General features: G+C 40.2%; 1 long non-coding RNA gene across 1 annotated transcript; it reads left to right on the forward strand.

Moving 5' to 3' along the window:
- Positions 1-541: 541 nt before the first annotated feature.
- LOC103161607 lies at positions 542-25,568 on the forward strand. The gene is made up of 4 exons (XR_003488277.2): positions 542-696; positions 21,198-21,416; positions 24,621-25,074; positions 25,517-25,568. It is a non-coding gene; the product is annotated as an uncharacterized LOC103161607 (long non-coding RNA).
- The last annotated feature ends 1,550 nt before the right edge of the window (positions 25,569-27,118 follow it).

Below are 27,118 nucleotides of genomic sequence, written 5' to 3' on the forward strand. Positions count from 1 at the left end.
TGGGGGTATACCAACGGACACTGAGGAAATCCAGAGAATCATCAGTTCATACTTTGAAAACGTGTGCTCCACAAAATTAGAAAATCTAAAGGAAATGGACAGTTTTCTGGAGTGATATCACTTACCAAAATTAAATCAAGAACAGATAAGCAATTTAAATCGACCTATAACCCCTAATGAAATAGAAGCAGTCATCAAAAGTCTCCCAACCAAACCAAGCCCAGGGCCAGATGGCTTCACCGCAAAATTCTACCAGATAGTCAAACAAGAGCTAATACCAGTACTCCTCAAATTGTTCCACACAATAGAAGCAGAAGGGACATTGCCCAACTCTTTTTACGAGGTTATAATTACTTTGATACCCAAGCCACACAAAGATACAACTAAAAAAAAAAAAAAAACAGGTTGAAAAGGCATTTTAGAAACAGAATATTTTACTCTTCATAGTTTTCATTCCTTCTCTTAAAGTGCAGAGTACTCTCAGGTTCCCCCTCCCTTTTAAAATATTTCCTTTCCCCCCCCCCCACTGTTGCAGGGAATGGACATGAAAGAAAAAAAGAATGATGGGATTCACATGTCACTGATGATTAGGTATTAGAACAACTCAGCTAAGCCTGCTCTTATATTGTGAGTCCTGTCACACCATCCCTGATCATTCAGACATCCTTACAGAGATTTTCTGTTTCTCGCCAAAAGGTAGGAGTAATCTATATCCTTTTGAGTAATTAACTGTATCGTAATATGGGTAAACTGAGGTCCAGAGATAGAAGAGAAATTGACCTAACGCCACATCGTAGCAGAGATTCAAGGTAGAAACCCTATCTGTAGGTTTGCATGCTTGTGGAACAGCTTGTATTTAAGGCTGACTGAAAATTCAGACAACTGCCAGCAGGTGGCAGTATATTTGTTTGGAAGATATTTCCAGCACACAGGAGTCAACTTCTGCAGGGCACTTAATTGGTCTGGCTTCTTTTGTTCTTAGTTGTCTCTGTCCCTATGGATATTGCCAAAAAGTTGATGTCAATGATTGATTTCAGGACCTTAAATCCCAAAGGACCCCCTTCTGCTTTCCTTAGAGGTAATGTTTGTTTTGTGTTTTTTTTTTTTTAATTTCAGAGTCATAAGATGAAATATGACCCCAAATGTAGCTAGAATTATATACATATTACTGCAATGTGTACTGATTGGAATATTGTCTCAGTGTATTAGTGTACTCATAAACATTGTTCATCACTTTGACTGAAAATTCAGACAACTGCCAGCAGGTAGGAGTAGATTTGTTTAGGAGATTGTTCTAGCACAGAGAAGTTAACATCTGAAACCAATTAATTGGTTTGGCCTTTGGGCTGAGCCTGGAGAGATAGCTCAATTGGTAATGGGACTTGCCACTATATCTGACAGCCTAAATTTTGATCCCTGTAATTTGCAGAGTAAGAGCTGTAAATTACAAGGTAAGGCAGAGTAAGAGCTCTAACTCCCATAAAGTGTCTTTCTGGCCTTCACACATACACCATTTCATGTACCTACCATATATGCATACTAAAATAAAGTAAATGTATAAATTACTTTTTAAAAGTCAAGGTTGGATGAGGGATCGTGTCCCAGGGAAAGCAGTTCTGCATTCTCACCCTGTGCTTCCACACCACAGTGAAGGGTACAGTTTGGCAGTAAGACAGGAAACGATGAAGTGCAGCTGGAGAGATGGATCAGTGGTTGAAGGCACTCACCTCTCTTGCAGAGGACCTCAATCCAATTCCTAGGAGCCATGTCAGGAGGCTTATAACTGTCTGCAACTTCAACTCCATAGACTGCAATAGCTGTGGTTTAAAAGAAGCCTGAAAATATCTGCAGGGAACACGAAATGACCAACAGTGTTATAGAAAATTGGAAAAAGGATGGAAGAGAAGGATTACAGCTCAAACCAGTAACAATGAAACTTGAGAGCTGAATGGCCGGGCTAAACAGAAGGCTAAGCACAACTGAGAAAACAATTAATCAGAAGACATGTTACAAATAACAGTCCAAAGTTCTGCCTGGAGAAACAAATTGCATGGAAACTTTGCAAATGAGCATGAGAGACCCAGTGGGTAGAATGAGAATGGTTACCATGCATTTACATAAAATAGATAAAATAGCAACAAGTGAGAGAAAAGTGAAGAAGATTCAAATTCATGTGTTCAAAGAGCTCAACTCATTCCAAGCAGGCAGGACATATGAAATGAAATCTACTTACAGACACATCGTAGCGTAAATGTTGAAAACCAGAGGCAAGGAAATCCAAGTAGAGTTTCTACTGAGAAACAGAGCGATCCTGACCTAGGGCATGAGAGTGACATCCCACACTTTTGAAGGAGTTTACTCAATTAGTTCATGGATGATTATTTTTAAATATGTCAATTTCAATACTAAAATTAATTCAATGTATGCATTAAGAATGTGCTTTCTAAAGCAACCTAACAACCTGGGAGCCCTTTCCAATTGTCATATAAAAGACTATTGTCCTATAGACATGTGTGCCTTTCTTTCCATTGGACTATGAGTGTGAAATACCATGCGTAGCTCAGCTTTAAGTCTGGAAAAAAGATGCAGTTTTATTTTTGTAAGCAAAAGAATAACAAAATGAATGTGCACCCTTCTTCTCTACCCCATTCCTTTTCTCTTCCTCCCTTTGGTTCCCTTTGGATCTTTGCAGAAAAGTCTCCTTTTCCTTACCACATCCTCAACATTTGCTTTGTTTTTATTAAACAGCTCTGCCCTCACTCACTGGGCTACTTAACTTTGCTGCACTGGGATGAAGTTTCTGCACACGACTAAACAGCCAATAGGCTAGATTTTGGGACAGTGAGCCTCTTTCTCATTACTAGATTTGCTTATACAGACTGACTAAAAAAAAAAGGCCTCCTGTGGATAAAAGGTAAAATTGTCTTCCATATGGGAAGTCTCACCTGAATTTCTGTGTTTGTCTCAAAGTATTTTGGGTATTGCTTTGATGTTAGAGATGCTCTCATAAACCTCTACAGAAAAAGTTTTCTGCAAGAGTAGATACTGGAAAAGCAGGCAATCAAAATTCTGTCTGAAGATGTAAATTTATCTTCATTATAGCAAGTGCTAAGTGGTCAATTTTCACCAAGTTTTACAAAGGAAGAGGGTTCAAATTTCTGATTTTGAGTGTTCACATTTCCTCTGCATTTTGCTGGGCCTTGATTGCTTATATCCTCTTTTAGCATATTCTTGTTTTTTTTTTTTTTTTTTTTTTTTTGGTTTTTCAAGACAGGTTTTCTATGTGTATCCTTGGAGCCTTCTTACAAACCTGAAGGCATAGATTAGAGCCATGGCACTAATTCAAAGATGCGGGTCTCAGTCTCTCACATGAAGTATGAGGGTAGTAACCCACTTATCAATGGGACAACCCAGAGAGAAGGGAATCCCTATGCTGTGTTCTATCTGGAATGCCATCTCTTTAATGCTTTCATCTGGAAAGGCTACCGTGGCTACCACAGCTAGTCACCAGGGGGCAGAAGCGCTCCTGGTGTGATGACGCAGTGAGTCTTTGTTTATCTAATTGTTTTCCGGAATCCAAAGCCAGGCTGTTATTTAGGAAAAGAACAATCTCAAAAGCTCAGTGAAACAGATGGAAATAAACACAAGGATAAAACATTCTTTTTAGAGAGTAAACATTAACCAGCGAATGGACAAGCTTCTATTTCTTTCTTTTGTGTTTCTCTACTGTTAAGGTTGGGTCCATTTTATTTTATTTTTAATTTGTTTTTATTGAAAGTAGGTTTTCCCCCACACAACATATTCTGATCACAGTTTCCCCTCCCCCAACTCCTCTCCACCTCCCCACCCACTCAAATCCATACCCTTTCTTTTTCTTTCATTACAAAAACACACAGGCAGCTAAAAACAACAACAACAAAAATCAACAAACCAGAATAGGACAAAAGAAACAAACAGAAAAAAGAGCCAAAGAAAAAGCACAAAAGACACATACAGATGCAGAGACACATGCACTTGCACACACAGAAATCACATAAAACCACGGAACAGGAAACCATAGTGTTTATAAGCAAAAACCCTGTAGGGTTTAAAAAATGCCCAGACAAAGCATTATGAAACAACAACAATAATCTCTCCAAAAATACCATTGAGTTCATTTTGTGTTGGCCATCTATTGCTGAGCAAGGGTCTGCCCTTAAGTGTGCTTTGTATACCTAGTGGGACTCTGTTGGAGAAAACTCATTTTTCCTTTTTGAATGGCTGTCAATAGGAGCTCGCTGGGGGCTTGTGTCCTATCTGGCTTTGATTGTGTAGGCTCTGTGCATGCTGTCACAGTTTCTGTGAATTTAATTTATTTTAATTAGCATATAATAATTATATATATGTACAGGGTACAATGTGATAATTCAATACATGTATGCAATATGTGGTGCTCAAAATAGAGAAATTAGGATATCCATAATTTCAAACATTATTTTTCTCTGTGTCATTTATACTTAAAATCTTGTCTTCTAGCTGTTTTTAAATATGCAGTTATTAATACTAGTCACCTTTTTGTGCTATCCAGACTAGAGCTCACGTCTCCTGGCAAACATATGCGAAATAGAGAGTTCCTGACCTAGAGCAAGGGTGAAGAGATGGAGACTAGGGGCTTCTCCCACTTCTCCCACTGCCTTCGGCTATGCTCCAGAATAGGGTTTGGTTCCTGTAGTGTCATGACTTCGTTTTATCTCTCTCCTTCCACAGACTAGTGATTCATCTAGTTTAATAACTGTCTTTATTCCATATGTATCTGCCTAGAGACCAGTCCAGAATTTGGCTTATGATAGGTATAGGTGCTCTACATAATTGTTCTTTTTTTTTAATACAGGGTTTCTCTGTGTAGCTTTAGCACCTGTCCTGGCACTTGCTCTGTAGACCAGGCTGGTCCCAAACTCACAGAGATCCGCCTGCCTCTGCCTCCAAAGTGCTGGGATTAAAGGCGTGCACCACACCACTGGCTGGCACTGTAGATAATTGTTAAAGAACTATCCCAGAAATGAAGAGAGAAGAGAATTTTTATGATGTGGTAAAGACCTAGAAAACTTAATGACAAGTCAAAGAATAGATAAAAGAGAGAAAGTATTGTGAAAGTGTAACGAGCTCCATATCATAGGAGATGTTCAAGAATATTATCACTCTGAGGGAAAGGTACAGAGAGGAGTCTCAGTTTCTGTTGAAAATTTAGGTCTTGTGCAGTCATGAGTTTTATGCTTCTAAGAATCCCAAGCAATAGAAAAATAGACACAATGGTTGTTACTGAAACTACTCTGCTTAAGTGGAGCATTAATGCTTATATGGGATCATTTCAGAGTAATATATAAAGGTGAGAAGAATTAATTTCAGGGATTGAATATGTGTAATGCTGTTATAGGGTCAGCAGATGCGTGAACATATCATCAGCTGTGGTGCTTGCTATAGCTACACCTGGAAGGTACATCACTGTAACTACTATTTTTGCTTGTTTGTTTTGTTTTGATTTTTTGAGACATGGTTTCTCTGTGTAGCCCTGACTGTCCTGGAACTCATTCACAGAGATCCTCCTGTCTCTACCTCCCAAATGCTGGGATTAAAGGTGTGTGCTACCACCACCCCACAGCTATTTTTCTTTCCAACAATTAAATAAGTTCCCAAAGTGACTACATACTCAGTTTACTCTTATTACGTCAGCAGGGGTTTCTCATACTCACTTCCCATTTATTCTTTTGTAGTTTTCTCATAATGGAGTCCAGTTTGGGGAGAAGACTTCAGGAAGTGGTACAGAAAGAACATTTGTTGGATACCTTACTTCTTCTATTTGCCCTTTTAGGCTATCTCTCTGTTGCTTCTCTCAGTGTGCCCTCATACTGCTGCTGTCATGCGATCTCAGGCCTATGTCTTAGTGTTTGACTCCTGCAATACCCTTGTAATTGATTTTTACTTTGGATTATCTCTTCCTCTTAAATCCATTCTTCATTAAAGCTATTTCCTGTCTGATTACAGCCTCCTCTTCCATGTCACTCATTCCGCTTCTCTCATGTTTACCCCATACCAAACCCAAAGGGGCCTTACCTTGAATTAAGCACCCCTGTATAGACAGCTGTCAGAATCAAATCAATTTTGGACTAGAGCAGAGCAGATGCCCATTTCCCCAAAGCCTGATGCAAGGGCTTAAGCTATGAGGTGCTATGGCCTGCTCACTGATATCTTTTCTGTGTGCATGTTTCACTTCCTTCAAATTCTATGACATGTCTCTCTTGCCAGCAGCTACATTCTCTGCATTTCTCTTCTCAATTTAAAAACAAACTCTTGCATCCACCACATTTCCTTTTTGGAATCACTACTCCATTTATTGAAACAAACAAGTAAACCCAACTGGGCGTCTGTAGGTTGCAGTACAAAGTAATTTTAACACCTGACATCCTAAAATGCAAATTAACTAAGTCATTTCAGGCACTAATAGACAATGTAGAAATCTGAGTGGAAAAAAAACAGGTTACAAATGACTGATTCCTCTGAGCACTGCCTCAGTGTACTTTATTAATCAACAAGGAACCCCATTTGCTCCCCACGTGCCCCTTCTTGTCCTTTAGAAATGCCAAGCTCAAGGGAAACTTTCCTTCAAGTATTCATTCAATTCATTTCTTAACTTCTAAGCTTGACTAGCTTAAGCCTTTGGTTTGTTCTTGGGGATTATGGGATTTTTAAGAATTGAGCCATTCTCTAGTTCATTCCTCAGGATGTGGGCACGTTGCTTGGATTTAATCCCTTTCATTTCAGAGTGGCCTAGCATAGAAGCCAAAGGTGAATATGACATTTACACACCTTGGATGTCAAGAAAATGCAACTACAGGAGTCCTTCTCAGTTCTTCTGAAAGTTCTCCTCGAGGTTGTTTTTAGGGAATTTGCTCAATACAGTGATAATGGTTGGTTTCATCTATAAAATGATATAGCAGTAGAATTTCATTATAAAGTGAATTAATATATGTAAAATATCTTAAATGATTGATAAATGCATAACCAATGTTCCAATGGTGGAAAATCATTTTTTATGGAGTTAAGTTGTCAATTTCCTGTGAGTAGTAGAATGAAAAAGTAAATAAAATATGGGCTGCAAGAATAGAGCAGCCTCATCTATAGTTCCCAGCATGATCTTGCAGCAGAGTGCAAAGCTAGCCACACTCGTCAGCCATACAAGCCAGGCAGTGGTGGCCACACCTGTAATCTCAGCAGCCACACTAGTCAGACATAGAAGATGGGAAGTTGTGGCACATGCCTTTAATCCCAGCACTAGAGAGGAATATAAGGGGGTGGACAAAGGGGTGCAGAATATACACTCTGCAGTCATGCTGAGGACAGGATCACCCTGTTTTTTCTTTCGAGACAGGGTTTCTCTGTGTACCTTTGGAGCCTATCCTGGCACTCGTTCTGGAGACCAGGCTGGCCTCAAACTCACAGAGATCCACCTGCCTCTGCCTCCCGAGTGCTGGGATTAAAGGTGTCTGCCACCAACGCCCAGCCACCCTGGGTTTTTTATTATGAGTGCTGCATGATCTACTTGGTTCTGGTTAGTGGTAGGAATACATATATAAGAAGACTGAAGAATGCAGGCTAGGAGGAGTTAGTGCCTGAGATGTGCCCTAATTGTGTTAACCCCAGCCCAGCTATAAACTCTTAAAATCCAGTATATGTGAAAAGAACTTAAAAATAAAACAAAACAACAGTCAGACTATACTCAACAGCTATTGGTCTCCTGTAACACACAAACTACAAGCTCAATTAATCTTAGTTTATTTAACTACTAACTTCTTAATTTAGTTACAGCAATTTAGAATGCAACTGAGTGATGCGGAATGTACTGTGTATGTTTATCTTATTGATTATTAAATAAAATACTGTTTGGCCAATGGCAAGTTAGACGGGACTAGGAGTCAAAGAGGATTCTGGGAAATGTAGTAGAGAAGTGGTGATCCAGGCAGGAAGTGACATAGCAAGGAGACTCATATTTAAGTGAAAGTGAATTGCTCCAGCAGCGCAATGTGATCCACCAGCAAGGAGGGACACCAATAAGATATCTGATAAGATAAGTCTTATAAAATATATAGATTTATGATAATTAAGACTGAGCTAGCAGATGAGAATCCTAGTCATTGGCCAAGCAGCTTTGAACCTAATACAAGTTTCTGTGTATTCATTTGGGCCCTAACTCAGGGGAGCGGCTGTCGTAAAGCTCACACGTGGCGGTGGGGCTCAGGCAGCTTTTGGCGGAAAGATTTTTTGTAACAACTGACCACTCCTTAAAGGTTTTCACTGAGACATCTGAAGCTATTTTCTATATGCATATAATGTCTTTTGAACATATTAATCACCCATTACTGTCTTTTGTCCCCTTTCTGCTCCCATTACTCTCTTCCCAGCTAACCCTAATTCTACTTTCACATCTTATTGTTTTATGGTCTAATGAGTTTTCAGGAGTATGAGTGAGGGTTTGTTTATAGGAGAATGGGTAGTGGCTGATGAAAATGTGTCTTCCTCTCCCATAAATCATTAACTATTTATAAATCCTCAGAGTCAAGGCTCTATGAGCCCATCCTCTTTTCATGACAGTGTGCTGACAGGCCCAGTCTTGTGAAGATCTAGTGCACATAATCAGAGCTGCTGTGAGTTCAAGAGTATACTAGCTATGTCATACTTGGAAGTCAGGGCTTCACTTCTCTAACCCTTCCTTTGGCTCTTACATTCTTTCTGTGCCCCATTTCACTATGGTCCTTGAGGTGGTGATATAGATATAGATATGCCATTTATGGCTCACCATTCAACTGTCATTTATTCTCAGTACTTTGACCAGTTTTGGGTTTCTACTTTACTATTGACCACTGAACAAACATGGTTATTTAGCAAAACAATGGCAGTAACTTTCCCAATGGGGCCTCTTCCTGCCAGCCAAAGGACTTTGATGGGGGGTTAACATTAATTTACTCTTCTGGAGGAGGTATCAGATCTAATCAGAATGTAGTTGGTTACCCCAAGAATTGATTTGCTACCTTCACACCACTAGGTTCATCTTGACAGACCAGTTGGTATTGTTGCATACAGGGTATACAGCTGAGTATGACTGATGTCTAGTTTGGTCTTATGCAGGTTCCCCACTTGTCACACCTGAGTCAGTGATCTCTCACTGGCTTAGGTCAGCTCATTCTGTGGGTTTCTCCATCGTGGTCTTGACTCCTTTGTTCATATTTTTGCTCCTCCCTCACTTCGATTGTACTCCAGGAGCTTGGCCCATTGGTTAGTTGTGGATTTCTGCATCTGTTTCCATCTGTTTCTGGAAGAGGCTTCTAGCTTCTCTGGGGTTATGGATTGTAGGGTGTGTATCTTTGCTTTATGACTGGTATCCACTTATGAGTGATTACATACTATATTTGTCTTTCTGGTTTTGGTTTACCTTACTCAGGATGTTTTTTCTAGTTCTGTCCATTTGCCTGCAAATATTAGGATGTGATTGTTTCTTTCTGCTGAGTAATCCTCCATGGTATAAATGTACCACATTTTCTCCATCAATTCTTCAGTTAAGGGGCATCTAGGTTGCCTCTATGTTCTAGCTATTACAAATAATGTTGCTATGAACATAGTTGAGCAAAAATGGTGTGGTGTGACTGTGCCTCCTTTGGGTATATGCTCAACACTGGTATTGCATGGTCTTGAGGTAGGTAGATCCCTAATTTTCTGAGAAATCACCATACTGATTTCCACAGTGGCTGCACAAGAGCAATGGGGAAGTATTCCCCTTTCTTCATATCCTCTCCAGCATAAGCTGTCATCAGAGTTTTTGATCTGATCAGTGTAAGATGGGATCTCAAAGTGTTTTTTTTTTGTTTTTTGAGACAGGGTTTCTCTGTGTAGCTTTGGAGCCTATCCTGGCACTCTCTGTGGAGACCAGGCTGGCCTCGAACTCACAGAGATCCGCCTGCCTCTGCCTCTCAAGTGCTGGGATTAAAGATTAAAGGCGTGCACCACCAATGCCGGGTCTCAGAGTTGTTTTGATTAGCATTTTCCTGATGACTAAGGATGTTGAACATTACCTTAGGTGTCTCTCTGCCATTTGAGATTGTTCTGTTGAGAATACTCTGTTTAGATCTGTACCCCATTTTTAATTGATATTTGGTAGTTTGATTTCTAGTTTCTTGAGTTCTTTGTATATTTTGGAGATCAGCCCTCTGTCAGATGTGGGGTTAGTGAAGATATTTTTCCATTCTGTAGGGAGCCGTTTTTTCTTGTTGACTGTGTTCTTTGCTTTACAGAAGCTTTTCAGTTTCAGGATGTCCCATTTATTAATTGTTGTTATCAGTGTCTGTGCTATTGGTGTTCTATTTAGGAAGTGGTCTCCTGCGCCTATGCATTCAAATGTATTTCCCACTTTCTCTTCTATGAGCTTCAGTGTGGGTGGATTTATATTGACGTCTTTGATCCATTTGGATTTGATATAGATCTATTTGCATTCTTCTACATGTTGACATCCAGTTATACCAGCACCAATTGTTGAATACATTTTTCCATTTTATATTTTTAGCCTCTTTGTCAAAAATGAGGTGTTCATGGGTATGTGGGTTGATATCAGGGTCTTCGACTCGATTCCATTGGCCCACCTGTCTGTTTTTATACCAATGTTTGTTTGCTTTTGTTTCTTTTTTTACATTTCTGGTTTGGTATAATGAGATGTAATTTTTTAAGACTACTTCCTTTCTAGTACAAAGGAGAAGTTCAGTTCAATACGGTGTTTCTTGGCTTAAGTAAGGCAGACATATATCTATCACTTGGTATTTGGTTATAAATTGTGATTATCTGAAGGGCTTTATAATACTCTCTGAAAGATGCATCCTGCATGAATAAGAAGTCAAAAGTGCATAAAAATTAACCAAGTCACTAAATAAAGGGAGTCAGCATGATATGGCATTCCTTCCTCCACTATTTTTCTTTCTTCTTTAAAAATGGCAGCTTAGTACTGCTGGGGCTGTACTAATTTGGGTGGCCTTTACCTTCACCTGGGCCCATGGTGACAGCCAGGCCTAGGTTGCTGCCAAGGACCATGTCTGTGTCTGTGATCCTACCACAGTTGATGTCTATGTTGATGCCTATGTCCCCATGGTGCCACCAAAGGCCACATGAAGCCTGAGTTCTGGACTGTGTCCTATGGCTTTGTTGGTGTCCAGGACCATGCTACCATCAGAGCCATCCTGATCTGTGTGGCTGGAGCTAACACTTGGAACAAGGTCATTGACCAGGCTAAGCTGCTGCTGAGGCCTTGTTGGGGTCTGTGGCCCAGCTGCAGCTGGGGTCTGGGTGGAACTCTGTAGCACAGGTTGCCACTGAGGCCCATACAGAGTCAAGGGATCTGGGTCACAGTCTGCGGCTTGGGTGGAGTCAGGGGGCCATACCACAGGAGGGCCCATACATATATGGGTGGTCTGTGCTACCACCCAGGGCCAGGGTGTCATCCAGTCCCAGGCTATGACTGAGGGCCATGTCTGGGTCCATGGCCCTGTAGAGGCCAGGGTTTGGATTGACATACGTGGCTTCAGGTGCCACCAAGCAATATGAAAAAGCCAGAGTCAAGCCAGCAACCTGAGTCCGGATTGGTGACCTAAGGACCAGGATGCATCCAGATTGGAGTGGCCTGCAGTGCACCTCAATGATATGGGCCTGAGCTGCAGCTGAGGGTCATGTCAGTGGTGACATTCAGACCCAGTTGCTGCTGAGGACCATGTTGGGGTCCATGGTCCTTGCACAGCTGGGGTCTGACCTAAAGTCTGGGTCCTGCATTACTACCAATGTCACATAGAGGCCTAGGGTTGGGGTTACAACCTGAGGCCGTGGTTGTGTCCAGCTTGGCCACAACCGAGCTGGGGATAGAATCATTCCCACCTGAGTGGCCCTTCCCCCCCACCCAGAGCCAGGATATTGTCCTGGCCCAGTCTGCTGCAGAGGGCCATGTCTGGGTCCATGGCCCAGCTGCAGCTGGGGTCTGTGTTGATGTCTGTGGCAGTGTCACCTCAGGAGGCCTTAGGAACCATACAAGATTAAATCAGAGAGCCATGCTGAGCCTGCCCTGCCCTGCCTTTCACTGCCTTGGGAAAACTGACCTTACTTCCTGCTGGCCACTACAGCAAGAGATCTGGCTCCTACACTCTGGAGAGAGGATCCCCACTACTCACTACAGGCTAGGATGAACCTACCCTGAGGTCCTGCATGTAGAAGAGCTGACTCCACCCCTGCACCTGAGGAGGGTGGCCCCAGTGGCTCTATCTGACAGGCCTGGCTAACATCCAGGTCCACAACTGGGCCTTGGGTTGACCCACCCTAGCATCTACCTCATCTGGGACCTGCTGGAGCTCATGAAGGGTCTGGAGCTGTGAAACAATGCTCGCAAGATCTCCAAGACTCGGAGACACAGTATACTCCAGAGGAGCTCTGGTGAAGGTCTAGTGAGGATGGTATACCAAAAACCACAGGCCTTGAACCAGACCCGTGACTCACTGCAATGAACAGTTTCCAGTCAAGCTGTGGGACAAAGGGGTATATTGTATGACACACTGCAGCCTCCCATGTCATCAGGGAGGATGAAGAGATGATGAAGAGGCAGGAGAGAAGGAGAAGCAGAGATTTTTCTGTTTCTGGTGTTGTTTTGTTCTGTTTTTGTTTATTGGGTTTTTTTTATTTGGTTGTTGTTGTTCTTGCTTTTTGCTGGGTTGCTTACTTTGTTTTGTTTTCTTTAGGGGGGAGCATCAGGGATGAGGGGAGATATGAGGGACCAGGAAGTGAACAAAAGTGGGGTGCATGATGTAAAATCCCCAATAAATTCAATAAAGAAGTTACAAAAAAAGACAACCAAAGTTTTTTTAAATGGTGGATTAGGGCGGAGAGGTGGTTCACTAGGTAAGAGTGTTTGATGTTTAAGTATGAGACCATGAGTTCACATTTCTAGCACCCACATAAAACAAAGCTATCATGGCTTGTGCTCTCTAATTCTGTTACTGTGGTGGATGAAGAAAGGAGAGTACCTGATACTTGATTGCTGTCATTCTAGTCCTAGGTTCAATGAGAGTTTCTGTCTCAAGGAAATGAATGAATTCACACACACTCACAGGACAAGGCTGGAATCAAATTCAGCACTTCAGGAACGAATCCAGTCCAAGTCTTCAGTAAAGTCACTACACAGCACAAACTTCAGGAGCTCAGCCATGCTGTAAGCAATCCAGCCCAACTCAACACCATCAGGCACTGTTAGCTCATTTTTCCAAAAACAGCTCCCAAGTGGGGCGGGCTGTTAGATGATGCTAGGCACCCACAACTCACTGATGAGAACCAGTCTAGAGAACCATAGCTCCTCAGGAGAGTCACATTTTTAAGCACTCTGCCATTCACACCCCACCTACAGCTGTGGCCAGGAGGGATATGAAGAGAGTAAAGTGAGGGTGGCTTCTAGGATAGAACTTCCTTTCATGGACCCTCTTTCTGTTGAGCACCCTGTGCTGACACATTTATTCTTAGTTCTTTGACCAGTTTTGAGTCTCTGCTGTTACATTCTTTCTGCCCCCTTTTCCATGTGTGGGTGAACACAAACACACAAAGTTAAACAAAACAGTTAAACTAACATGTAATTGGCTTGTCATACAAATCACTCTATTTAAGTGTGTAATTTAATGTGTTTTAGTTTTTTTCTTCCATTTCTTTAAGGTATTTTCTCATTTCCTTTTTGAGGGTCTCTATCATCTTTATAAAGTTGTTTTTAAAGTCTTGTAAGGTCATTCTCTTCTGCTTCATCTGCGTTGGAATGCTCAGGTCTTGCTGGTGTAGAATCTCTAGACTCTGGTGGCATCATATTGTTCTTTCTGTTGTTAAATGTGTTCTTATACTGTTGTCTTCCCATCCCTTCTTCCAGTGGGTGCAGGTGAGGTCTCTCTCTCTCTTTGTGGGTATGGGTCCAAGGCTCTCTCCTGGTGGGTACAGGTGGCTCTAATGTATTTTAGTATGTGTGGTGTTATATAACCATCACCTCTACCTAGGTTCAAAAATATTTTCATTACATGAGAACATGTGCACATTAAATAACCATCCCTCATGAATTTCCATTTATTCATTTTTCACAGTGATTCAAAGATGTAAAGTACCCAACTGCTCAAATGAGGAATGGACAAAAACATGTCAAATATATGAAGAACTATATAGTATTCTTTATTTTGTACTAATCTCATGAAACATCTATTTTAATTGTTGCCTATATATTTCTGGGTTACATAGGAATTTCCCAGCCACCTTTTTTAAGAAACACCAAGTTGCTTTCCATAGAGAATGTATCATTTTAAATTCCCACAAATAATACATATACACATGAACATATATACATATATGTAGATATTTGAAGGTCAATTTCTTCTACGAACTCAACAATACTTGTAGTTTCCAATTTTTAGAATTATAGCCATTGGGTTGAATAATCTGGATCACAAAGGTGATCATAAAATAATTCTTCTGATTGGGAGTCTGAGGACATTTCCAGAAAGGATTATCAAAGGAAGGAAGGCTTGCCCTGAATATGGGTATCTGATAAGATGAGAACCTAAATGGAAAAACAAAAGAGAAAAGCAGAAGTCAGCTATTGCAGTTGTCCATTTTCTCTGCTTTGGAACTGCTATGAAGTGAACACACTTCTTCCATCATGCCTTTATATCATTATGTTTTTGTCTTACCACAATCCTGAAAGCAATGGAACCAGCCAACCATGCAATCAACATTCTGAACTGTGAACCAAAATAAATATTTCTTCCTTGAAGCTTTTCTTTCAGGTATTTGTCACAGAAACAAACTATCTGTCTAAAATGTCATTCTGGTCAGTGAAATAGGAGCTCATTAAAGAGAACAGCATCACTTAGGAATAATCAATATATAACACCACCCATATTTGTTATATCAGTCTACAATTTCAACAAAAATTTTAGTGTACAGTACAATGTTGTTAGCTAAAGGCACTTGCTAATATTTCAGATCCCTAGAACTCATTCATCTTACATAACAGAAACTCATTGAGCAGGAAGTCTCTGCTTTCTGCTCTAGTTAGTCTCTATTTGTTCTGTGAGCTTATTTCGGACATGAGTTTATACATAGAAAACCCTTTAAATCACACCCCAAACTGTTAGCACACATAAATGAATTTCAGGATATAAAACACAAAATATGTTGCTATATACCAGTAGGAAATTTAAAAAAATAAAAATATTTATAGCAGCAAAAGAATAAAATACTTAGAAGCAAATCAAATTATGTAGTACACAGCTAATCAGTTATCCTACTTCCCAAGAGATGAAAGACTAGTAGAGATATAGAAGACAAAAGACAAATAAAGATTTCCATGAAATGCAGGATGATGATATTATGGAAATAGAAGGGAATCCTAAACCAGGCAAGAGAATTCAGGAGGACATTTGGAAGGTTGGGAAAGGGGTGGTTGTTAGTTTTAGTTTTCATTCTTTAATATCATTTACCAACCAACTCTGCCCTAATCAGTAAATAAATACTATCTTAAATCCCACTCTATTAAGCCCTTTCCATTTTGTCACTTTGTTCTACTCATAATTACCTCTAAGGTGAACGGACTATTTATAATGCTCTCTAGTTGTCTTCCTTCTTTCTTTTTTTTTGGTTTTTCGAGACAAGGTTTCTCTGTGTAGCTTTGGAGCCTATCCTGGCACTCGCTCTGGAGATCAGGCTGGCCTTGAACTCACAGAGATCTGCCTGCCTCTGCTTCCCGAGTGCTGGGATTAAAAGCGTGTGCCACCAACGCCCACCTGTCTTCCTTCTTTCTAGTCTTGCCTCCTGTATCAAATACCATAGATTAGCTTGCTTGAATCCATTCCAACCTAAATATTATATGTCTTACTAAATGATAGCAGCTGGGAAGCTAAAAACTACATTTTTTCTGACTCCCTCACATTCTGGATGCCATGTGTAAATTAGACCCTGCCAAGCAGACAAACCTGAATGTAGTTTGGATGGGAAATGAATCAGTGCCAGGATTCTGGTTTTTTTTTAAAGTGTGTGTGTGTGTGTGTGTGTGTGTGTGTGTGTGTGTGTGTGTGTGTGTGTGTGATGTTGTGCATTACAGTTGGATCTTTTTCTTCTTTTGAATTAGCAATAACGGAGGTCCTAACTTGCAGTTCCTAGTTTACTGGACATTAAAAAAATAATTCATAAGATGTCTACTTTTCTTATGCAGATGGAGAAAGAGGTAGTTCAGTTTTAGGGCTACATTTGTGATGATTTAGCAGATGTTGGCCTCTTGAATATACCAACAGTGCCAATAATGTGATGTTATTTTGAGAAACAGCCTTGGAAATTTAACCTAGAGTCTGTTCTGATTCAATAAATTTAAGCAAAGAATTTGTTCTTTCATCTTCAATCTGTAGAGTTCTGGATCTATTTCTCTCACTGTGAAATAAGTAACAGGAGTATAGATGCCTTGTCTGACCTTTTCGGTAGATTCTAAGAAAAAGATATGTTTTACACACATAGAGAAATTAGATAGAAATTCAAGGGAAATAATAAATAGGAAGACTGGATATTTTTGAGTAATGCTGGAATATTTAGGAAGTGTTAAGAGGAAAAAAAGCCAAAGACTAAAAACTCAAATCACCTGAGAAAGGTGCAATTTCTGAAGAATATTCTTGCAATTGTGAAATGGAAATTACATATGCAAGCAATGTGAAAAACAGCCAGACTTGTGTTTGCTAGCAGTGCCATTACATCACCATCATCCAATTAGAAGGCTCATTCATGACCTACTGTGCAGCTTAGTTGGGATTTTTGCCTATTACCAGGGCTTACTTTAGTCTGCTCATCTAGAGGGTAGTAAATCAGTGTTCTGGGGTTCATACAACTGTAAATAATCATGGTGGAGTATCCTGATGTATATTCACCCCATCACCAGAAATTCTGCGATGTAAGTAAAAAAAGAGAAAAGACACAGAGCCTATCTAGAAAGGAGGGTAGATAAGATGTTATCCAATGAGGATCAGAGGGCTGACTGGAAAAGAACAGGCTTATAGGAATTATGAGTGCTCTGCATAGTGAATGAACCAGATAGATAGAGAATCAGACATCACAGCACCAGGGAACAGGAGACTTTTAAAGGCTTTAGAACAAAGCCCAAATTTGACATCCAACTTCTTAAAGTCCAACTACCAACAGCTAGGCCATGGAGTACTCAGACACCAACCGAAGGACCTCTGCCAGCCCTGTGTCTTACACCATTCCTGGCTCTCATGTGGCTTAAACTTGTGTTCCCATTGCTACTGGCCACTGTAGCAGTCACTGCAGCAGTATAAATTCACAATCTCTGATCTTCCAAACAACTGCAAACAAGCCTCCAAATTGGTCTTGTCCCAGGCTTCACTGTCCCCTGCCCCCAAGCAAAGTCTAGGTCTTTCCCAAGCTTATCCCAGCAGCTGGTGGTTAAATTACCGGAATCAGCAAACCAGGGGGCTACCACATCAACCTCTTGGATAAATCTCTCTAAAGTACTCTTCTTTAATTTCAATCCCCTAGACCGTAACAGCTCTTGAGGAGCAATGAAAATTGGTTGCAATGTTGTAGTTCCCATACTTTCACTTTTGGTTACCTCTGCTTTGTCCGAATCCCGGAACTTTGCTGCTCCTCACTGGAGACCTTATTGCCTTTTTACCTAGGGCTTTATTGTTCCTTACCTGGAGACCTTATTTGCCTCTTTACTGAGGGCCTTATTGCTCCTTACCCGGAGACCTTATTGCGTCTTTACCGAGGGCCTTAGCTTGGTCCCAACTTACCTGGGACTTGCCAGTCGACTGCCCTGACTGCAGGAAGTTCTCAGCCGTTCACCCCTGGAGGTTCCCCGTACAGGCCACCACTTGTCGCGTCTATCTCGACCAGCAAGAGAAACACGACCACGACTCTTCTTCAAGCAGTTTATTCAGGAAACTTGTACATCAGCTTCTCTCTCAGCTTCTACCTCAGCTTCTCTCTCTCCCAGCCCCTGCAAGCCCTTAAGCAGATGCTCAGTGCCCAATCAGCTTATGCCATCTGACAATCCTGGATAGGCCACAGAAGGAGGAAGCGCGCCAGATGCCTCAAGCACTTCCAAATAAGGCTTGTTTACAGCTAAGCTTGGACTACCTGGCATCCAGCCAGGCGCCATCTTAGGGCTGTGGCTCTCCATACCCCTACTCAATCTTCCTGATCCCTCATGTTCTCCTGTCCCCCCTTCTCCCTTTCTCTTTCTTCTAACTCCCTTCCCCCTCCCCCACGCTCTCAAATACCTCAGGAGATCTTGTCCCTTTTCCCTTCTATGGGGGACCATGTATGTCTCTCTTAGGGTTTTCCTTGTTTCCTAGCTTCTCTGGAGGTGTGGATTGTAGGCTGCTACTTCTTTACTTTAGATCTAATATATGAGTGAGTTCATACCATGTTTGTCTTTTTGTGACTGGGTTACCTCATTCAGGATGGTTTCTTCTAGTTCCATCCATTTGCCTGCAAATTTCAAGATTCCATTGTTTTTTTTTCTGCTGAGTAGTACTCCATTGTGTAAATGTACCACATTTTCTCCATCCATTCCTCAGTTGAGGGGCATCTAGGTTGCTTCTAGTTTCTAGCTATTACAAATAATGCTGCTATGAATATGGTTGAACATATGTCCTTGTTATATGAATGTGCTTCTTTTGGGTATATGTCTAAGAGTGGAATTACTGGATCTTGAGGTAGACTGATTCCCACTTTCCTGAGGAACCACCATACTGATTTCCAAAGTGGCTGTACAAGTTTGCACTCCCACCAGCAATGGAGGAGTGTTCCCCTTTCTCCACATCCTCTCCAGCATAAACTGTCATTGGTGTTTTTGATTTTAGCCATTCTGACAGGAGTAAGATGGTATCTCAGAGTTGTTTTGATTTGCATTTCCCTGATGGCTAAGGATGTTGAACACTTTCTTATGTGTCTTTCAGCCATTTTAGATTTCTCTATTGAGAATTGTCTATTTAGTTCCATACTCCACTTTTTAATTGGATTAGTTGATATTTTGGAGAGTAGCTTCTTGAGTTCTTTGTATATTTGGGAAATCAGCCCTCTGACAGATGTGGGGTTGATGAATATCTTTTCCCAGTCTATGGGCTGCCATTTTTCTTGTTGACTATGTCCTTTGCCTTACAGAAACTTCTCAATTTCAGAAGGTCCCATTTATTAATTGTCAATCTCAGTGTCTGTGCTACTGGTGTTATGTTCAGGAAGCGGTCTCTGCTTTCAAAGGTACTTCCCACTTTCTCTTCTAAGAGGTTCAGTGTGGCTGGATTTATGTTGAGGTCTTTGATTAATTTGGACTTATGTTTTCTACACCCCAGCATCCAGTTATGACAGCACCATTTGTTGAAGATGCTTTCTTTTTTCCATTGTATAACTTTAGGTTCTTTGTCAAAACTCAGGTATTCGTAGGTGTGTGGGTTAATATCACAGTTTTCAATGCGATTCCATTGGTCTACCTGTCTATTGTTGTGCCAATACCAAGCTGTTTTCAGGACCATAGGTCTACAATAGAGCTTAAAATCAGGGATGGTGGTGCCTCTGGAAGTTCCTTTATTGTACAGGGTTGTTTTGGCTATCCTGAGTCTTTTGTTTTTCCATATAAATTTGAGTATTATTCTCTCAAGGTCTGTGAAGAATTGTCCTGGGATTTTTATGGGGATTACATTGAATCTGTAGATTGCTTTAGGCAAGATTGCCATTTTTACTATGCCATATTTACTACCTATCCAAGCATGGAAGATCTTCCCATTTTCTGGTATCGTCTTTAATTTCTTTCTTTAAAGACTCAAAGTTCTTGCTGTACAGGTCTTTCACTTGTTTTGTTAGCATTACCCCAAGATATTTTATGTTGTTTGTGGCTATTGTAAAGGGTGATATTTCTGTGATTTCTTTGTCAGTGCGTTTATCATCCATATATATTAGGGCTAGTGATTTTTTTGAATTAATCTTGTATCCTGCCACTTTGCTGAAGGTGTTCATCAGCTATAGGAGTTCCTTGTGAAGTTTATCAGGTCACTTATGTAAACTACCATATCATCTGCAAATAGTGAAATATTGACTTCTTTTCCAATTTGTATCCCCCCTGAACTCCTTTTGTTGTCTTATATCTCTAGCTAGAACTTCTCTTGAGTGACTTTTGGCTAAAGGACTATGTCTTGCTTTTAGAACCTCTAGGTGAATTACATGAAAGGTGCTCTTTTTAGTAAGTTGTTTATTGGTTGAGTGAATGAGTATGACTTTTTTCCTTGGACTTCAATGTAGTCCTCATAATGGCCATTATAAGTAATAAAACAGTTTCCCAGGATTTAAGGATTTTTTTCACAGAACTAGGTAGAGCTAAATGAAAGGCTTATAAGAATGAATCCTCCTTTTTTTCTCCAATTAGCTGTAAGCCAACTATACTGCTGTAAAGGCTGTCTTCAATATATTGCTTGACACGTAATATCCCCAAAAGGAATCCTTGAGTTTATCAATGAGTCTAAAGAGAACAAGAAACTGATCTAAACTTAATATGCAGGTAACTCTTGGAAGTTCTAATAATAGGATACCTGAAGGGGACTGATTTGAAGGGAATCTATCCAGGTTATGGCATATGTGGGGAAACTCCATAATGGTTTATGGTTCATCAAATAATGTAGTGTTGGGTGCCATACATGAACCTTTAGGCCAAACTTGGCAAGCCACAGGGTTATAGAACTGTCTTTTGATTATAAATGGCTTCTAGAAGCATGAGCACCCAGAAGGAACAACATGACCCAGACGTCAATCCTTTGTTTCAACCATAGGCCCACTTACCTAAGTAACCCTTCCTCGTCCCACCATTTACCTAGGTAACCCTCCCTCTCCCCATCACCCATGAACTTTTTCTCTGCCAACATCCTCTTTCTATAGTTTTCTAACATCCTGCTTAAATTAACACCTGGATCTTGGCCTCTTTGCCCCCTACCTTTTACCCCATATTACTGACTATATAAGCCAGCCTGGAAAAAAATAAAATTTGCCACTTGATTAGAATCCTGTCTTGGGTCATTCTCTCTCATCTCTTGTCCCCATTCCCCTCCCTGGACTTCTTGCTCTAGGTTGCTGTCGTGCAGGTCGGGACAACTACAACTGGCACCCGGAATCTGGGGCTTGACTGTTCCAGGAGAGGAGAATTTCTGTGTTCATTAGCGGTACCAGCCCATCCATGCATTGAGGTGCCGTCAACATGGTTGATTGTTGGCCTCGAGGGGAAGACACCCAGCAGCCTTACCCAGCGCTCGGGATCTTCGGGTTCATGAACACCACCTGAGGCAGCGGTGAGTAACGGGAGAAGCACTTAACAAGGCAGATTTGGATCTTTCTGGGATCAAAGAATCCCTCAAGATTCGAGGGACCCGGGTTAAAAAGAAACAATTAAGGAAAATTTTCATCTTTGTTGGAGACCACTGTCCTTGGTTTCCACAGGAAGGGACGATTAATGAAAACAAATGGGCTAGAGTAGGTAATTGCCTAAAAGATTACTATGAAGTCTTTGAACCAGAAAAGGTTCCTATGTCTGTCTTCAGACAAGACTCGAAGAATTAAGGTTAAAAAAAATTAATAAATATTTAGATTACATGGGGAATCTCTGTCCTAAATTCCTCCAAGAGGGAACCATTGATGTAAATAGATAAAAGAGAGTTGGTAAAGAATAATTCCTGCCTCCCATCCAGAGCAGTTTCCCCTTCAACTTGTCCTTCTAACTATGTACCCACAGCCCCATCAACCTTTACCCTCCTGGAGAGTTACCCCATCAACCCTTACCCTCCCTAATGACCAGCACCTGCTAGATCGTGCTTCCCTCTCAGGAGGAGATTTTGTCTTGTGCAAAATTGAGTTTACGGAGAATTGCAGGGACTTTGCTCACCACAATCAAAAGAAAGTGTCTCCTAAAACCTGTCTGTTTGTTAAACATTTGGCCTTTAACCAACAACCAAAAACTTGCTTTAATTACAAACAACCTGTTCACTTCTTTAGAGAATGCCCTGCTCCCTGAACTCCTACAATTACAGCTTCAGGTCAGCTGTCGCCCGTACTGTATGCCCGCTTTGCCATAAATGCAAACATTGGTCTGCACAATACAGATAAAAAACTAACCCTTACCCCCAAGACAGCAGGGAAACTACCAATGGGGCCAGCCTTGCTCCCCAAGATCTTAAAACTGCTTTTTCACCATTCCCCTACACCCTGAGGATAAGCCTCACTTTGCCTTTGCTGGTCCCCAGGTTAATTTCCAGGGCCCTATGCCTCCATACCAGTGGAAGGTTTTGCCTTCAGGGCATGGCCAACAGCCCCACCTTATGCTAAAAATTTGTTGCTGTTATCCTATTAGAAAAAGTGGCCTTCTGTTTACATTCTTTGGCTGCTGCCCAGCAGAAGCAACTTTCCCTATGCTTGTTAGATTTAACTTCCAGCCTAACTCAAACAGGGCTCCAAATAATACCTAACAAAATCCAAACTGCTAAACCATATATGTATCTGGGGCATGAACTACATCATCAACAGATGCTAACCCCACAGAATTAAACTACATGCCTCCCTCATTTTTAACTGTAAATACAGAGAGGCAATGAGCTAGTGATGGAGTTCAGCAAGGGCCAGGAGACTTTAAGGATTTGGCCAAATTACTCTCATAAAAGATAAGAAATTTGCAGCCACAGCAGGCATCCACAGATCATTTATAACAGGTCAGCCCAAGCCCAGAGGGCAAAAGGCAAAGGTGGCCTGGGCCAAAACCAAAACACTTGCAGCCTTTGGGAGCTACTCCCTTTTCTGTCTCACTGATGACCAATCAAATATATAGAAATTACTATTAATACAGCCAGTCAGAAAACTGTTTTAAGAACTTATGGAAAAAGAAAGACAGCATGGAAAACTTTGGATATGTTAAAATTTTAGATGCTCATAATTCAAGAATTGGCTATAACTGCTATGTTACAAGAGACTTCAATTAGGGAATTTTTCATTTCAACAGACTGGTCATAGCCTAGGCAAAAAGAGAGATGAAAAATGTGTGCTTGCTCTATGTGTACAGTGTGGCCACAATATGTCATTGTAAATGCATGAATGCTGACAAAAGAAAAAAACTGCTTAAATTGCCTTGGATATGATTTACAAATATATAAATATATAAATATATATATATATATAAATATATAATATATAATATATTTACAAATATATATAATATATATATATATACATATATATATATATACATATACATATATATTACTTCAGATATAGTTAAAAAGCTACCTAAATTGCCTTAAATATAATTAAAAAGAGCATCCAATCAGCCCCGTTGACTTAGGGGCAAAGGGGGAATCTATAAGGACAATTCTATGAAATTTGGCAGAGGAGAGGATACAAAAATTCTCCTAATTTTTTAATGTCAGCTAGTAAAAAGTTTAACAAGATGGATTAGAAAAGGCTGCTCAAAAACCTTTAAGTAAAATTTCAAAAATTGTTTGGGACATATTCTAAATTCTAAAGAATTTAAGGCTTAAAGATAAAAAAATTATGTTACTTATGTCAAACAACAAGTTGATTGGTTATTTCTAAATAATGATTCATTGGACAATTGTTTTTGCTAAATTTTCAGAGAACATTGATAATCAATTACAGCTCATAGGCTGTTACATTTTATAATAATACATTTTCCCCCAAAATATTAAGAAACAATCTCATAAAATACTATGTAAATTTTTACTGATGGTTCTTCTAATATAAGAACAACTTATATTATAAATGGTAAAAAATATACAGAACAGACTGCTCCAGCCACAGCTCAGGTCATCAAGTTACAAGCTGTTGCAATGGTCTTTCAGCATTTAATAAAATGATTCATTTAATTTGTATACTAATAATCATATTTTTGAGGCTCTTTAAGTAATATAGACAATTCTATACATAAAACTATAATTATCAGGTTAAAAATGTTATTTAAACAAATTCAAAATACACCTAACAAAAATTGCCATGTTTCATGGATCACATTAGGGAGCCCATTCAGGCCTTTCCCTGCCTACTGGCTAAAGGGAACAAATAAACAGATGGATTAATAAAATTGGTCGATTTTTCTTAGCTAGAGAGAACTCTACAGTCTCATAACTTTCTTCATTAAAATAACAAAAGCTCTAAGAAAACAATTCAGTTTAACTAGAGAGACTACTCATCAAAATTGCCGAACAATAAGGTGTACCCACAGTGTTTATCTGTAACTAATTTAGGAATAAACCCTAGAGATCCACTTCCTAATCATCCATGGCAAATGGATGTTACTCATATCACAAAATTTGACAAATTAAAATATGTACACATGAGAATTGATAGATATTTAAATTTCTAAACATGTGACAAATAACTATTCAATGATGTTTTCCTTACATGGGAGTTCCAAAAGTAATAAAAACAACCTATACACTAAGCAGTAAAAAAGACCCAATTTGGGATGGAGGAATGTTTGTGCTTTCTTATAGGGAAACAATAAAACAAGATGACTCCTGGACTGTTTGGAGATATGCATGGAGAAGAGGAAAACAGGCATGCTGAGATAAAATAGCCACCCGTCTCCTCCTCCTGAAAACCCCACCTCCAAACTCACCCTTAGTGGGCTCATGGATTCTGGACTCTGTGTGAAACTCCCCACTTTTAATTCCCTTAACCCCTTCTTATCTCTGCAACCTTACCCTGTTCCCTGCTGGTTCCTCCCAGCAATGCCTGGTGGGCCTGCCTCCATGGCCTCACTCCCTGCCTTTCCAACTATATCTTTGAGGAGGTGGCATTCTGCATTCTTGTGCAGGCCTGACAAATTCTTTCACTTCTGGGAAAAATCCCAAGGGACCTCCGCCCTTTCCCATCCTCACAGACGCCAGGAACCTATATCAGCCGTTACAATTGCAGTCCTCCTCGGCTGGGGAGCTGTAGGAGCAGGTACTGGCTTCTCTTCCCTCATCATTGGCCCATCCAGCTATACTGAGTTCAGTGCCACTATAGACAGAGATGTTAACCAGATAGCCTACTTAGAAGAATCCTTACAGAGACTCAAAATTCTTACGGTACAGGTCTTTTACTTTTTTGGTTAGTGTTACTCCAAGGTATTTTATGTTGTTTGTGGCAATTGTAAAGGGTGATGTGTCTCTGACTTCTTTCTCCACCAATGTTTCATCCATATATAGTAGGGCTACAGATTTTTTTGACTTAATTTTGTATCCTGCCACTTTGCTGAAAGTGTACATCAGCTGTAGGAGTTCCCTGTTAGAGTTTTTCGGGTCACTTATGTAGACTATTATATCATCTGCAAATAGTGAGAGTTTGACTTCTTCCTTTCCGATTTGTATTCCCTTGGTCTCCTTTTGTTGTCTTATTTCTCTAGCTACAACTTCAAGGACAATATTGAAGAGTATGGAGAGAGTGGACAGCCTTGTCTTATTCCTGATTTTAGAGGAATTGCGTTGAGTTTCTCTCCATTTAATTTGATGTTGGCTGCCGGCTTGCTGTATATTGCTTTTATTATGTTTAGGTATGTTCCTGTTATCCCTGATTTCTCCAGGACCTTTATCATGAAGGGGTGTTAGATTTTGTCAAAGGCTTTTTTGGCATCTAATGAGATGATCATGTGTTTTTTTTCCTCAGTCTGTTTATATGGTGGATTACATTGATGGATTTTCGTATGTTGAACCATCCTTTCATAAAGAAATTAAAGAAGATACCAGAAAATGGAAAGATCTCTCATGCTCTTGGATAGGCAGGATCAACATAGTAAAAATGGCAATCTTGCCAAAAGCAATCTACAGATTCAATGCAATCCCCATCAAAATCCCAACACAATTCTTCACTGACCTTGAAAGAACAATTCTCTACTTTATTTGGAGAAACAAAAGACCCAGGATAGCCAAAACAACCCTGTACAATAGAGGAACTTCTGGAGGCATCACCATCCCTAACTTTAAGCTCTATTACAGAGCTATAGTCCTGAAAACAGCTTGGTATTGGCACAAAAATAGACAGGTAGACCAATGGAATAGAGTTGAAAACCCTGATATTAATCTACACACCTATGAACACTTGATTTTTGACAAACAATCCAAATATATATGTTGGAACAAAGAGAACATCTTCAACAAATGGTGCTGGCATAACTGGATGCAAACATGTAAAAGACTACAGATAGACCCAAGCCTTTTGCCCTGCACAAAACTTAAGTCAAAATGGATCAAAGACCTCAACATAAACCCAGCCACACTGAATCTTCTAGAAGATAAAGTTGGAAATACCCTTGAATTAATCGGTACAGGAGACTGCTTCCTGAACATAACACCAGTAGCACAGACACTGAGATCAACAATTAATAAATGGGACCTCCTGAAACTGAGAAGTTTCTGTAAGACAAAGAAAACAGTCAGCAAGACAAAACAACAGCCCACAGACTGGGAAAAGATATTCACCAACCACACATCTGTCAGAGGACTGATCTCCAAAATATACAAAGAACTCAAGAAGCTATTCTTCAAAATACCAACCAATCCAATCAAAAATGGGGTACAGAACTAAATAGACAATTCTCAATAGAGGAATCTAAAATGGCTGAAAGACACATAAGAAAGTGTTCAACATCTTTAGCCATCAGGGAAATGCAAATCAAAACAACTCTGAGATACCATCTTACTCCTGTCAGATTGGCCAAAATCAAAAACACCAATGACAGTTTATGATAGAGAGGATGTGGAGAAAGAAGAACATTCCTCCACTGCTGGTGGGAGTGCCAACTTGTACAGCCACTTTGGAAATCAATATGGCGACTCCTCAAGAAAATGGGAGTCAGTCTACCACAAGATCAGCAATTCCACTCTTAGGCATATAACCAAAAGATGCACATTCATACAACAAGGACATCTGTTTAACCATGTTCATAGCAGCATTATTTGTAATAGCAAGAAACTGGAAGCAGCCTAGATGCCCCTCAACTGAAGAATGG

The sequence above is a fragment of the Cricetulus griseus genome, chromosome X, assembly GCF_003668045.3.
Source record: "Cricetulus griseus strain 17A/GY chromosome X, alternate assembly CriGri-PICRH-1.0, whole genome shotgun sequence".
Taxonomy (NCBI): Eukaryota; Metazoa; Chordata; class Mammalia; order Rodentia; family Cricetidae; genus Cricetulus; species Cricetulus griseus.